We start from the raw sequence: 16,727 nt of genomic DNA on the forward strand, positions 1-16,727 counted from the left end.
GTGGAAATTGGCATATCAACATGATAAACGACGCCTACAGCACAGAAGAATCCTGTAGAGAGCTCTCGGAGGAAGACGATTACACATATATGTGACTTGGACAGGGTTAGAGGTCACATAGGGTGCGATTATGAATATATCAATATCAGATAATGCTTATATGCTGTGAAATTTACTTTATGTATGAAAGCAAAATTGAATATTGAAATGCTCATATCTTTGGTTCTATGGGACGAAACTACATGAAAATTTGCTGGTTTTTTTGAAGATTACAATACTACTATATTGTTAAAATTTTATGAAAATTAATAAAAAAAAACGCTATATTTTCAAACAAATAAAATTTGCCCACATTTGTATATATAATGTCCTGCAGGTCAGCTTCAGTTTTGCTGTTTCAGTCGTCTCCCCTATGGCCTTGCCAGGCTACTAATATATATATATATATATATATATATATATATATATATATTTGGTACCTTGGGATATGCACAGCATGAAGATAATCACCCCGTATGAAAAAAAGTAATCACAGTGACTGCAATAACTACCTGGGCACTTCTTGCTGAGCATTCTCAGAGCGGTTCTTGCCGGACTTCAGATCCTAGCAAAGCACATCTACTCAGTCTCAGTAACGAGAAATCCACTGTGGCTATGATTTTCTTCATTAGTCATCCCCAGGACAAAAGCCAAGAATAGCAGGTGCCACTCTACATTGGCTTTATTGACTTTACTAAGTTTGAGAGCTTTCATTGCCGCTGCCTGCATTGTATCTTGGGCATTATATGGCAGGACAGGGCCACCAACACCAATGTGCTGAGGCATACACCTCATTCTCTGTTAGCACATGCTCTGCTGGCTGGGCCATGTCCATTAGGAGGATAACAGCCATATCCCCAAGCACATCTTTTATTGTGAGCAGACAAGACAGCATCCCAGAGGTTGCCTGGCTCTCTGCTACAAGGATGTATTCAAACATGACTGATGGACATCGATTCCCTTTTCTCATGATGTACTCTTTATAGTATATAGATCTGATGGAAGTTGATAAATTTAAGATTAAATTCTGTCTAATATAAAAGATAAAAATCTTTCAACATTGGTGCCATATTTCTTTTAGTTTTATCTAATTTTATGCTGTTCAAATAAATAAACATTGTAGTGACTGAATGAAAATGCACATTGTATGAACAATAAAAACAAATAGTCTGAATAGGTTGATACTTTTTGCTTAATTGAGATTAGCTGTTCTTGTCACTTAATGAAAGTTAACGTTCTAAAGAGTATATTATGTGCTACTGTTTGTCGAGGAAGATGTCTTGGTATGTCTGTGTTGTGGGAACATTTCTTGAACAGTTGTTATGTTCTGGGCATGGCAACCAGCAGTTGTGAACCAGGATAATACGATAGGCATATCCCTTATAAATTAAGAGGTTGATATGTCGTCAGCTACATCTGTTTGACGGGTCTTGTTGAGTTATCTCTTGATGTTGTTACTGGCAGGACTACTGTGCTGAAATTGAATGTTGTATACAATAGACAACAAGACATTTATTTAAACATTAAAAAGCGTTTTTATTTTTAAAACCCGTTCTTGATAAAGTCAAGAGTCTAAACTTTTAGGACCAACTGTTACGATCTACAAGTTCTAACTAGAAATTGAGGCATGTGACCCCTTGTGTTCTGTTGATGATTACAACTGTTTTTCTCTTTTTTTATGATAAAAATTATGAGAGAAACAGATGGAGACAGAAAAGAGTGAAAGAGATGAATTAAAAGCAAAAACGCTAAAAATGTATCGTTGTTAAACAAATCCTGGTGTCACCATAGTAAATCTGACCTTTTCGCCTGTGTGCTCTTATTACTTTCACTCGATTGAATTTTGTAAACATCTGTCAGTCGGTGCCAAGCTGATTTGGCATTGAAATTTCAAAGTAAAACAGCAACAATTGCATTTGTGGGTCTCCATTTTCCCACTCTTGAGAACGAGAAAATATTGGTAAGAAGCTTTCTAATCATAGGGAGCTCTTGAGTTCGCCAGAAAGAGGGTTTATATCATTGTGCCACAATTAACTCAAGATATTTACAACCTAAGAACATTGGGGTTTGTATTACAATAGACAGTGGTACGAAAAGTTGGTTAATTAACAAATATATAAAAAATAAATATTATAACAGGCAGGATGTTACTCTTCTACCTAGCTGGATGAGTTTTTAATGTTTTTACTTTAATATGTTAATGTTAAAAAAATCAGTAGTGTCTAGTTTTATGTTAGAACAAGAATAATAGCACCGATGTATCGATTACAATTTTGAAGTCCCAATAGTGACTTAAAAATAAACAATGAAACCAATTACTGTTAGAAGACTTATAAATGTTACCGTGACATTTATTTGATAGTCTTCTAACAGTAATTGGTTTTATTGTAACAGGAATTTGTTTCATTGTTTATTTTTAAGTCACTATTGAGACAGCAAATATGTAAGCATCATATCACAGCCATTTTTTCTTGTTCTCATGTAACATTAAACAACTTTTTTGAACTGAATACGCATGTTAAATTATGTAAAAAAAACTTATCCAGTTCGGTAGAAGAATAACTTATTTTGCCTTTGATAACATTTACTATATATTTGCTATTTGACGACTTTTTCATAATTCTGTTTATTGTAAGAAACAAAACAAAAAATCGTTTTAAACCAAACTGACTGAAAATAACTGTTGTATTCTCATAAAATTGTAGATATATAAATACTTGTTATAAAATTTCGTTTTCCTTAATTTTTCATTTACAAAACTCTATTCATGTTTTAGTAAGCATATGCTACCTGATGGCTATCATATTCCACAATATTTTATTTATTTCTATTTTAATATGTATGGATACAACAGCATTCTTACTCATCTCATCTAGTATAGGTTATTGAAAAGCAAAAAATATAATTTTTAATGTTAAAGTTACATGTGTATATGTAAAAATAGAATAGAAAGCTGTAGAATAAAAGCATTTAATCAAAAGTTAAATTAATGAAAACGTCTATTCTAACATTTTGTCAACTTTATTTCATGTTTTTGCTCAATAAACACAAGAAAGACGTTAAGAAATAATTCAACATCAAATGTTATGAAGTGTTCCAAGTCGTTGATAAGTTTTTTGTTGATGTTCTCAAGCCAACTAGTTTAGAAATGAGAGAATTGTGTAAGTAGCATAGTAGAAGTATACTTCACACAAAGTATTTTCATTTAATAATAAATCAATTATTCCATGTAGAAAGATTAGTTCACATAAATAAAAAACAGTCTGTCAAAATATAACCACTATGCAGTATACCATTTACATCAAGGCAGAATATTGTGAATCACTTCACAATTGTTCATATTTATCTCAATATCCTGATGCTGCATCAGTAATCACGAAAAAACTGTTCAACTCTTGCTTAATTGTATGATTTTGAATGAGAAACTTCCCCTCCAAAATGTTTGCTAAAAAATAGAAAACTGGTGTTTAGGGGTATTCAATATATAATTCTGCTGATGAACTCCTTATGACAGTAGAGCAACGAAACTTAGCACAATTATTAGTCTTTTTCTACATAAGAACATCCCAAAATGATGCATTCCTTCCACCCTTTAATGCATCGATGACAACAATTTGGCAGAGTCTCTGAGAATCGGAAAATCAAGCAGCAGCATCTAGGAAACACTTTCCTTTCCAAACTAATTTCATGGTTCAAAACGTGAAAGTCATGGGTGCAAGATCAGGAAAATAAGAAGACGCCCATGTTTCTGATTTAATGATATACATGTTGTAGATTGGAGTTTTATTTTGCAAGTGGAGGATACTTTTGTTGATCTTGCCCTGCCTCTTGATTTTGATAGTTCACTTTATTTCCTCAAATGAGTAGCATAAAAGCTCCTGTAGTAGTGGTAAACTTCGCCAGGAAATTTGTCATCACTATTCAGTCCTTGTCCAATAAGACTATGAGCATGGTATCCTTACTTTATTCGAAGGTAGTGGTTCAAAGTGCTTCCAATGCATTGACTGCTTTGGTGTCTGGATTGTAGTGATGTGACCCAGATTTCATCCCATGTAATGTCTTTTGAAAACCTTTAACTCATCTTCTTGGCAGATCTCTAAATTTATCCTTGAGTACTCAACGTATTCTTGCTTCTGGAAAAATGTAAGTAACCTGGGAATCCATCTGGTAAACACCTTATGCATATGCAAATTATAATAATAGTTCCTACAGACGTTTTACTCATCATGACTTCTTGGGCTATTTGCAGAAGAGAAATATGTGGACCTTTCAAAATGGCAGCCTCACTTTTATTGACATTTACTTCATCAATAAAAAAGAGAATGCAACCAGATCTGGGAGCTGTTTCCACAAATTTTAGGACATGTTTAAATTCACAATGCCAGCATTTAACAAGATCTAATGATGTGCATCATAACCATATTTCATTTCATCAAGTTTCCTATTGTGTGTGTGATCTAAAATAATGAATCATTGTGTAACACTGAACAGGCTGACTCAATTTAAACATTTGTAAATCAGAAACCACATTAGTTCAGAGCTGTAATTTGTGACATAACCCATACAGATATAAATAAATGCACATGAAAACTTCCTACTAGATAAGACAACCAGATGTGGGTCTGGGCATTGCTTATTGAATGTTCTTCATATTTCAAACTTTACACTAATAACATTTTATTTGAAAACGATACTAAAAGTTTAAAAAGTCCAGTAGAGATTTAGAATATGATTAGATATAATATAGGCATTTTATTCAGTTGTATTACATTTGGAAATTAAAGTAAAAACCATTAAGACATGACCTCGGCATAAAGCTGCATTGTTTTTCAGGGGGATTTAAAGATTCATATCAGATTAAAAACTTTGTTATCAAAAGAAAATTATTAATGTAACCAAAAGATCATATTGTATGTGTTTGCATATGGGAGACTAATACAAATTTCTAACACAAGAATAATCATACACATTATGGGATAGTTTTTAACTTTTAAAAAAGGTTCTTGCATTTTTGCTAGCTAGGGATTTATCAGATGCCAGACATTCACAATATCTTACTCATTACAACGATGTGTGTTTGCATAAAGATGATTTATTAGATATAGAGGAGTCACATAAATAATAAAAAAATATGGCTTTTCACTTTTTTAATTTACTTATATCTATTCAGGCTAAGTGTTATAGCTTGTCTGCCTGTTATTGATACTTCAAAAGAGTTGGATCTTTTAGAGGTTGTTCCTAAATATTTCTACAGATATTTTTATTAGAGCAGATAGTATACATCATATATTTTCGTCTTCTGTATGTGTTTGCATAAGCACAACAAATTGTATTTCTGTGCAAAAGAAGAACCACAGACTTCACAAAAATGTTGTTTGACTTGCACATGTATTAGAATATAAAGCAACAAACTTCACAATGTGGTTTGTCTAGCATATTTATTACCATATTATGCAACAAAGGTGACTTCTGTGTAAAAGAACCGCACACTTCAGAGAATATGGTTTGTTTTTTCCCTTTTTTGTCATTTTTCTTAAACTTTTTCTTCTAGGGGATGGGACATCCAACCAGATGTCTGACATTTACCCCTATTTTTGTGAGTCCAACCAAGAGACCTTTTCAGGATTCTAGCCGTCCCTTTCAGTGCAATCGTTTGTATTTCACTTGCACTTGGTTCACCGGGTATGTTTGCTATGTACTTTTTAAAGTTCTTTTTCATAAGCCCAGTTGCTCCTATGATGACTGGTATGATTGAAACGTCTTTTAATTTCCAATTTCGTTTCATATCATACATAAGTCCTTGATACTTTGTTATCTTTTCCCTCTCAACTCTGTTAAGCCCTGTATCATTGGGTAAACTGACCTCTATTATTGTTTTCTGTATGTGTTAATATATGATTTATTAAATTTAACTTAATTGAAAAAGAAGACCCACATATTCACAAGATTACGGTTTTTCTCTTGTATGTTTTTGCACATGAACCAACAAATTTGACTTCCGTGCAAAAGAAGAACCACATATTTTACAAAAATGTGGTTTTTCTCCCGTATGTGTTCGTATATGATTCATCAAAGATGACTTTTCTGAAAAAGAAGACCCACATATTTCACAAGAATATGGTTTTTCTCCTGTATGAGTCCGCATATGTCGAACCAAAGATGACTTTAGCGTAAAGGGATAACCACATACTTCACAAGAATATGGTTTGTCTCCTGTATGTGTTCGTATATGACCCAACAAATGAGCCTTCTGCGTAAAAGAGGAACCACATATTTCACAAAAATGTGGTTTTTCTCCTGTATGTCTTCGCATATGCTTTAACATATTAGACTTCAGTGTAAAAGAAGAATTACATATTTTACAAACATGTGTTTTTTCTCCTGTATGTGTTAGCATATGTCGCAACATATCTGACTTTCTTGTAAAAGAAGAACCACATACTTCACAGGAATGTGGTCTGTCTCTCTTGTTTTCAATATGTGTTAGCATATGATGCAACAAATTTGAATTACATGTAAAAGTAGAACCACATACTTCACAGGAATATAGCTTGTCTTCCATATTTGTTTGCATACGCTGTAAAAATTTTTTAGCTAATATCTAAAAAGAACCCATAAACCTCGTAAGAATGGTATCTGTATCCCATATCTTTGCATATGATTTAGCAAACTTGGCTTTTGTGTAAGATAAGAACATACTTCACAAGAAAAAACAAAAATTATTTAACTGTCGAATTTTTTATAAAATATATTTCTATTTTATCAGTGCTGCTTTGACGGATTTCAGTTTTGCCAGTAATAGTTGTATTATAGTTTTAATTAATTTTTACATGATAGGTAATACTATTCTAAAAGATAACTAGGGAAAACATACCCAGGATACCATTTTTGATATAGTTTTACCAAATTTTATTTGATAAAAAAATAATAACACTCTTTAAGATGATCATTTCTCAGCTTCCAGAAATTTTTGATTCAGCAAATTTATATGAAGAAGTTTCCAAGCATTTTAAAATGAAGATCCATTCAAATCAAACAGTAGATTCCTCTTCATTACTGTAAATTCTGCAAACATAAAATAAGTAAATAAATATCTTGTTGTATAATTGAATTTATTATGTTGGTTATTATTTAAAAAGTTTACAAATTCATTGTTGATGAAATTGAAAATATAGTCATTATATTTTTATGCAATACTAGTCTTAATGAAATGAATGGATTTTCTCTTTTCAGATATTTAACTAACACATCCTTAATGACATAAAAGTCTGGAATTATTTATTCTTATGGAATATAAAAGAAAGATTTTTTAGAGATACCTTTTTAAAAATACACATTTTATTATCTTAGAAAACAATTATAATTCCCAAATTTCGTTTGACAGCTTGACATGTTTCCCAAACTATATAATAAGCTAGGTAAACATTTTCCATTGCTCTCTTACAATAATTTAACTCATTGGCTAGACAGAATTGTTCAGTTGGCAGAATTCAGGCAAAGGTAACCGATTAGGTAGATTAAGACCATAGACAAGACAAACGTATCTGACTTACTTGATTTAGTTTAAAAAGTTAATGTATGAATATTTTTATTTTTTTAAGAAAAATTTGGTTGTTGTATGAGTCTTTTCACAATTTACCCTACTGTCTTTTCCACCATATTTTCTGCCATAATTACTCATTCAGAATTGATTTGTAAATAAATCACCTTTTAATCTTCTTTGCTTAAATAGGTCATCCTAATTCTTTTCAAATTTTCATCGTTTCTAATAGGTTTTACTTTCACATTATTTTATATTTGAAGAATTGCATTGTATTCCAGGATCAGTCCCATTTTCCTACCATGATTTTAGTAAAATAATTTCTTATTTAAGAATAAGCCTCTCTACCTAAATCCCAGGCAGGATAATTACGAGTTAGTCTATTTTAATATTCTGTTAGTGCAACCTTTATTTTTCTATGGTCAAATCTGCAGGTCTTTTGTTTGTATATTACACTGATATGCTATAATATAGAATAAAAGCAAGGAAATTATGTTTTTTTAGGTATGTTTGTCGGAATATAACACCACTTTCTGCGATCAAGTAATCAGTAATTAGTTTTGGAGGAAGTGAATGAAACGTAAATCAAGGCGTTCAGAAAACTAGGCCAAGTACTGGGGGTCTCAGCTGAATCTCTGTGATCGCACCTTTTTACCTGAATAATATACAAATAAGCAGCATAAAAACCATGCGATAGTCAGAGCCTACTTTAACAAGTTAGGTTTGCAAATCGATAAGTTGTTTGAGTCACCAGCTCTTGGAAAGTTGTCAACCAGAACATAATGATTTCCTCCCCTATTTGTTTGGTGCAATGACATACAATGTCAGTAGTACAGATTTAACATCAGATTTCTTTCTGCTATCTGCTTCTGACAATATCTTTATGTCCATCAGCATTTAGAGCAGTAACCTCATACCTGTTTTCTAAAGCAGGTATTTCTGCATCCCTGCTTGGATAGTTATGAGTAATTGAGTTAGCATTTAAAACAATATGTATCTAGTTAAAGTCCACTGAAAAGTAAAATTAATTGGTAAATAAGTTACGCTCTCAGTATAAGTGGAAAAGAGAGATTGAAGTACACAGCATGGTGTGTAAAAATTTAATTATTATTTATAATTCATAATTAAAGGAAAAATAAAATATAGTTAAAATATTAAATACATTAGTAAAATGAGAAGAATAAGAGGATAAAGAATTGAAATAAGATTTAAAATGATATTAGAATTTAACATTTTAGTTTTCATGGAAACAAACAATACTACTTAATGTAAAGTCTCCAGGATTGATAACAGCATTCCCTTGTGGAAAGACCAGCTATGCTTTAGAGTAAATTCTGGGAGGTACTAGAGTTTCCATCTATTTAAAGACTCGCATACAGGTGAAGAGTACTTTTGAAATAGTGATCAAAATTTTATTTCTAATTTCTAACATTACTTCATACCATTTTTAAGCATATCTTATTTGTTTTAAAGACGAACCTTAGGGGATGTACGCTCAGATATTCTAATCTTTTGAGGATATAAAAAACACTAATGACGATTCTCAGGTCAATAAAGTGTAAAAAGAAAATAAAACAAGGAAAGACATAGAAATATTAGACACTTAAGAAAAAAGTTCACTAGTAGAATATACAAAATAGATTTAAATAAGATTTAAAATGACATTCAAATTTTAAAATTTAATTTTCATGTAAACAAATAGACAATACTACTTAGTCTTAAGTCTCCAGGACTGGACTGTGTGACAAATGCCGATAAAAAACTCTGGAATGAGGATCACATTGTTATATTGGTAAACATCACCCTAAACTAATAACCCCAAATTGAAGATCCATTGCTCGAAATGACATGGTACTTCAAAAAGACTGAGAGGGGTCAGATTAGAGATGCTCCATGGAGTAGTATCTTTTTCCTTTTTACAGAACAGTGTGCAAATATAGCTAGTGAATGGTTTAAAGCAGCAATTAAAGTAATGCTCTCACATGGAAGTTTGAAAGCAAACCCCACTCTATCCAGTGGTTCTCTCCTACTTGTACAGCTACCATTGCTCAAACGCGGCATGTATTCCTCAGATTTATCTGATATTATTCTAATACAAATACACAAAAGTTTACAAAAACTAGAAATAATTCTAAAAGTGAAATAGCCGCAGCCAAGAGAAGGCATACTAAAATGAACAAAAAATGCATTGAGGAACAAAAATTAGGAACTCAGAGTTTTTTGGAAATTTATAATAGTGCAGTAAATAATGGACAATCAACAATTCTCCCACTATCCAACAACCATGAGATTGTTTGCACAGCAACCAAGACTGTTTGCTTAAGGATTAGTCTGTAATTCCATTTTAGACCCAACAAACCACACTCGTCCAAATTTCCCATTTGTGGAGAAAAACCACAATCAAATCGTCTAACAATCACTTTCTTTCATGTTCATGATATATAAGACCCTAAACACCTCGAAGACGTGTAGGCCTGACCCCATTCCTGCTATACTCTAAAAATAATATTCTGCTGAGATTGCCCTCGTTCTCTCTAAACTCTAAAACAAATGCCTTACTGAATCTTGCTTTCCGGACAACTGGACAATTGCTTATGTGGTATCAGTTTTCAAGAATTCTGGTAAAAGAACTGATCTAATCAATTATTGCTTTATAAGGCTTCATCCTTGTTTTGCCAAAATATTTGAGTCCTTAATCAATAAAGCTCACCACCTAATAGATCCTAAATTTCTTTCCAACCAATAGTTTGGATTTCAGCAAGCCTGATCTACTGCACTTATCCTAACTATAATTTCTGAATGTATATACCATGTACTGGATAAGGCAAGAGCAATAGCCCTAGATATATCTAAGGCCTTTGTCAAGGTCTGGCATGAAGGTTTTCTCCTGAAATTAAATAGTATGGTATTAACAGACGAATACTTTATATACCAAATCCTTCTTAGACGAGAGGAAAGTCCAGGTTATCTGTGATGGTAATATGTCAAAACAACATGATATAAATGTGGGCGTGCAACGGGCATTGATACTTGAACCTTTATTATTCTTAATATTCATAAACGACTTCCCTGATATTGTCTCCGTGATAGAAAATTACTCACATCTGAGAGTATCCTCTATCTCTATAAAGCAACCATTCGCCCATACATTGAATATTGCTGCCACATCTGGGCTGGTGCATTTACCACTAGTCTTTCACTCTTAGACAGTTTCAAAAAAGAGTTTCCATCCTAATATGTTCCACACTATCAACCAACAACCAATCCCTGACTCACCATCAGAACGTTGAATCCTTATCTGTTTTACAAGTATCTTAATGAAATGTGCTCTGATGAACTCGTAGCACTTGTGCCCCCTTTAACATAAATACCCAGACTAAGCTGACAAGCAGCAAAATCCAACCCTTAAACTATACAGATTTCTAGATGTCTGAAAATATTCTAATAGTTTCTTCCCACAAATTGCAGGACTTTGGAATTCCCTCGATTCCCTACTTTTGACTGTAGTAATATGCAGAAGTTCAATAGACATCCTGCTTCTAAACTTCCTACATGGTCTCTTTAGATTGGATCCCAAATAGTAGCCCCTTACCTCCAAGTGGTACAGTTCCTTGTTTAGGATGAATAAGAGTAAAAATAAAAGTAGTATTAGTTTAGACAGATATAATGTAAATAAGTTTATTTTGCTCCAAACGTGTGAAATCGTTAAACATCCAAGCTTCCTTTTCCCTCAAAGAAACAATTAACTAAATCTAACAGAATATAACATTTGTTATTTACTTTTTAAACATTAGGTTGTTTGTATTACTCAGTATGATATAAGGAAGATGTGGGCAGATTGATACAACTTCAATATCACAATTTTGCTGAATCTTGTTTCTTTTCTGATCCATGTCTTGTTAAGGTCCGACCTTCACTCTCAACCAAGATTGCATAAGAAACAATTTACGTGTGTACTGACATTACTCAGTATGAGCTGATTCAACAAAGTGAGTAAAATTTTAAATACATCTCTTAATCTTTATAGTGGTGCGAATTTCTTGCAGGCAAAGTTGGCAAGCTCAGAATCTATGAAAGCTAATCGCACAGCAAAAAATAGCTGTCTTTGATTGTGGAGTGTCTATTAGCTATGTTTTGCAGTAATCTCCTTTGGAGAAGATTGATTCGGGGCAAGTTGCTACATGTATCATCCTGCCCCTGCCTGTATTGATCTGTCCTTGGTTTGTACTAACATACTCCAGTCCTTATTTTTCATGTGGGTACTTAATGATTGTACTTTTTATTAACAATTTTTTAAAAAAAGGTAGTGGATAGTGGACAGACATTTTGCCAAGATGATAAATGCTAGAATCAACAAAGCCACTTTGTACAGAGCTTTCAAGAAAACTGATAACCTTTCCAGAAAGCTGTCGATCACAACAGGTCTTTAGCCAATTTAAAGAAGAGCTTCTGGAATACATCATCAAAGCATCTAGAATTGGTTTTGATTGACAGTAAAACTCTTAGAAGGCTAGCTTATCTACTCACTGAAAGAAACAAAAAGCACTTTTCTGACAATTGGAAGACAGAGTAAACAGGGAGGATTGATTGTGCAGCTTTCAGAAGTTGTACCAAAACAAAATAAGTTCCTGGACTCCAGAGGTACAAGGGCAACTGTGTTCAACAAAACGAATGCGACAACATTCTTTGATAACAATAATTTTCCCTACTCTTTATCTGTGCCTAAATCAAAACGTAGATTCCATGAACAAAGCTTCTTTCTTAGAAGTGCACACCTATGAAACTCTCTTCTGTTTACCTGTTTCGCACCTGACTACAACTTGGATGCCTTAAAGTCCAACATAAACAGATTCCTGATGAACTGCCCCCTTAAGTAAGACACTTTATCAAATCTCCATTACTAATGATTACTACGATACTATCCCATTAATTACTGTACATGCAATAACCCTTATCCCCGAGTGGCTTCCAGGCCTTGATGAGTGGTGACCTCCATGTAAGAAAAAAAAGGGGGCCTGGACAAACGTTATAGATTTGATCCAGGGGACATCTACAATCAAGATTAAACGGGTTTTCAAATATTGCAGAAGACTTAGAAAGTACTGGTAGAGGAAGGGGTCAAGCGAGTTGCACAGATGTTCTCTCACAAAGAGGGTGAAACTGTGACGATGCTAGTGCCTCCCTGCTTGATTTTCCCAAGAGTAAACTTCAGAGACATGACGAACAGTGCACCTCCTGGTGTACATCGCTTTGCCATTCACTCTGAATGGATGACAAAGGCACTCTTCAATGCCTACACCATTTTGCTTCTTTTTCAAACTGTAGCCTAGACCAGAACGTGTTGCTCCTATTAGACAACTACGAATCCCACATGTCCTGGGATATGATTGATTTTGTCAGGAAAAGAACACTGTCCTGCTCAGCTTCCCCGCTTCCTCACACAAACCATTGTCTCCAACATTTGGACAAAAATTTTTGGACCATTCAAGCATGCATTTCATGTTGCCAGCTGCAACTAGATGTAAAGCCATCCAGAATATGTGGTGAAAGTCTTGTCTTTGTCTTAAGTATAAATGAAATTATCAATAGTGTTCCATACTGTATTTTGAGAGAATGTTTTTTTACATTCTAAAATTTCCTCTTTTATTTATTACAGTTTGCAGTAAGATGACGGGAGTCGAGCTTGGAAAACCGAACTGAACAGATTGGAATTTAGAACACTGCAACGATTTTAAACTTGCAAAAGAAAGTACTAACGATTTCAAATGCTTGGTATATGTAGAAGGGTTGGTATTTGCAAAAGACTGGTATTCCAGGCAGAGTGTGAATTAAACTATAAAAGAAAGCCGAACCTAACACTGCAAAAGTTGTTGAAGACTGCCAATCGGTGATTATCATGAAAAAAGTATTCAAACAACATTAAAAAATTTGGCATCGCATACATAAGAAAAATACATAAAAAGTCTAAACCCTATTTTCCAGAAAAAAAACCCAAACATTATTCCTCATATAGATAGAAAATAGAATTCACTGAAAATCCAAATAAGTCATCACAAAGTCATTGTTATCTATGCCTGACTTGTAACAAAATTGATGATGTTCTCAACATATGACCAAATAATGTAGTCTAGCGAGTTCAGATTGGGGGAGAAGGGGGGCAGTGAGAGAAGGGTACAAAATCGTAGCACTCCTTCTGAAGCCAAGCCTGGGTCTCTTTGGACTTGTTGACCAGCGCTGAGTCCTGCTGCCACACCCATGATCTTCCAGCAGCCACCTGATTGAACCAGGTCCTGTTTTCATAACTTGGATTGGTAGAGAGCATGAGTTTTACAGTAGCACATCTACAATTTTGTTTGTTGAACAGTGTATCACTTTCAGACATGATAGAAGGCTCCTATTGGTCTTCGGATTTGTACTAAACTGGTCAACTAGCAGATGGTCTGCAACAAAAATAAAAAAAACTGGTTTTCATCAAATGGAAAGGGAATTATGTCGTCTTTTCTGGGGTGACAATTTTATCATTCCATCCTGTACATGGTACAAAGGTTGTGCTTTAACAGCAAAGGCACCCCAAAACTAAGGCCAAAAACAAATTACCCCCATTCATAACACCCTTCCCTGACTAGAGAAACAAAACTAGAATCAGACGGCCAGGCCTTTATGTGCTTCAGGCTAAACATGCAATATAATATTAGCTACTTGTATTTCTCTATCACTCTCCCTCAATCTAGGATTGTACCCGAATAAACAAAGTCTCTGACAGCATAGATATAGCATTCACCCTCAATACTAGCAAACAAGTACATCTATTTGGTGACTTCAATGTCCACCACAGAAACTCGCTTGGATTCTCTACTTACACAGACATAGCTAGTAGCACAACACATATCTTATCTATATTTCATTCCCTATCACATTTCCGACACATTTCCCAGACCAGCAAGATCAATATGCCTCACTTCTAGATCTATTTCTGATCACAGTTCTCTATAATTGTACAAATGCTCACAGCCCACTCGGGAATGCTGATCATGCTGTGAAAATGTGCGCCCTAGAACTGAAGACCGACTGCTCAAAACATTGAGGTATTACAAAAAGGCTGACTGGGAAGCCATCAGGGAACTCATCAGAGATGTCCCATGGTGAAATATCTTTTCTCTTCCAGTGGAATAGTACACAAATGAGACCACTGAATGGTTCAAAACTGCAATTGAAGAACATGTTCCCACACGGAAATTCTATAGCAAGCCCTACTCTCCCCAATGATTTACTTCTACTTATGCAGCTGCTATTGCTCAAAAGCAGCATGTGTACCACAGATTCAACCGACATAAGTCCAGTTCAAACAGACAGAAGTATATAGAAGTTAGAAGTAATTGTAAGAAAGATAGCGACAGCTCAGACAGAATACACTGAAACCACCAGAAAACACATCGAAGCACAGAAATTAGGAACTCGTGATTTTTGGAAAATCTACAACAGAGTAGTAAATAATGGGCAGTCAACGATTCCCCCACTATCAAACAATCATGAGGTTGATTGCATGGCAACCAACATGGCTAACCTACTTGTCAGTCAGTTGGCCTCAAATTCCACATTGGACCCCCCCCCCGACTTTCCTTTGTGGACAGACGCCACACTAGATGATTTGAAAATCACCCCTTCTCACGTACATGGTATCACATATAGACACCTCAAAAGCAAGTGGACCCAATCTCATCCCGGCTGTGCTGCCGAAGAGAATATAATTACTGTAACTAATATTGTTTCCTTGACTGGTGATATGCCATTAGATCTCCCGAATGACTCATGATTAGTGAGAATAAGGCAGACTCCTGGAAAATATTTCATAAATGAGTGTCGAACTACTCATTATTGACAGGTCTGGACCATAAAGCATGAGAAATTCAGGTTGCTATACTTGAGAACTGCCTGGGAAAAGATGTCATGAAAACATACAAGGGCATGCAGTTTGACACCCCGGAGACTGAGAGCACTGTGGAGGACATACTACAAGCACTGGAGGAGTATTCCATCAAAATTCTCAATGAAATTTAGGAGAGATTTGCATTCTGTCAGAGAAAAAAGGGTGAGAGAGAGGCCTTTGACAATTTCTACAATGACCTAAGAGTACTGTCAAAGACATGCAATTTCTGCACTCGATACAGTGACTCATTTTTGCGAGACCAGATAGTAGAAGGTGCCTGTGACCAGTTAACCAAGCAGGATCTGCTAAAAATACAAAACCTCACTCTACAAAAGAATATAGACATATACAGAGTGTCTGAAATGGCCTCAACTCACAGTCAAGGTATGGGACTAGATACAGCCCAGGTGATGAGTGTACGTAAAACCAGTTGAGTGAAGGACCCAGTCTCCAAAAGAGAATTTTGTGGCTACACACACATGCCAATATGCATCAGATGCCTAATCCATGGCAAACTGTGCCATGCATGCAACAAGAAGGGACACTTTGAGCCCAAGTTTCCCAACAAAGATAGAATGGCATGATAACAGAGACAGCACACAAATGAATGAAAGTAACATGCGTTTTGTAAATCCACCATGAGTACATCAACTAGACACATAATCAGGAGGAGGACAAAGAATACACCAACTGGGTGAATGGGATGAAACCTCAAAGACAAAACAGGCAAAAGAGGCCAAATGCCTTATGCATCTGAATAAAGTTGTTTTCTAAATTGACACAGTCGCATCTATTAATATTCTCCCTGAAAAGTTTGCCAAGAGGATGAAATCCTATAAAGGGGTCTTATCAATGTGGAAAAATCTTTGCTGAAACCACTTGGTGTATGCCGCAGAAAAATAAAATAACCCAAAACACATGAAAGGCTGTAAATGACCAAGTTCTCTCTGATTCTCTCTTCTCTGATCTTGAGCATATGGTACAATGGAGAAAGAGGTAGCTGGTTACTTTTACTGCATCTAAAACCAAGCCTCTATCTTTACATCATCAACCCTCTGATCCCCCATCTGGCATCAACTGAAATAGATGGCTCTCGTCTTGAAGAGGCTCCATGTTTTTACAAGCTTCTGGGCTTAACTTTTACTCCTGATATGAAATGGAACAAATACATCTAATCTGTTATCAAGGCCACTAGGAAAATGGTGGGATCCTTCTACCACT

The 16,727-nt window shown here is 34.7% G+C and overlaps 1 long non-coding RNA gene across 3 annotated transcripts in view; it reads right to left on the reverse strand.

The window, feature by feature from the left end:
- Window positions 1-1,963: 1,963 nt before the first annotated feature.
- The window catches only part of LOC145277464 (uncharacterized), a 114,749-nt gene continuing 99,985 nt past the window's right edge, over window positions 1,964-16,727 (reverse strand). For all 3 annotated transcript variants that reach the window (XR_013868140.1, XR_013868139.1, XR_013868141.1), the window contains one exon: window positions 1,964-7,104. This is a non-coding gene — a long non-coding RNA (uncharacterized LOC145277464). The remainder of the gene's footprint in view (window positions 7,105-16,727) is intronic.

This window comes from Euprymna scolopes, chromosome 6 (genome assembly GCF_053919585.1).
Source record: "Euprymna scolopes isolate OS-2025 chromosome 6, ASM5391958v1, whole genome shotgun sequence".
Lineage (NCBI taxonomy): Eukaryota > Metazoa > Mollusca > Cephalopoda > Sepiida > Sepiolidae > Euprymna > Euprymna scolopes.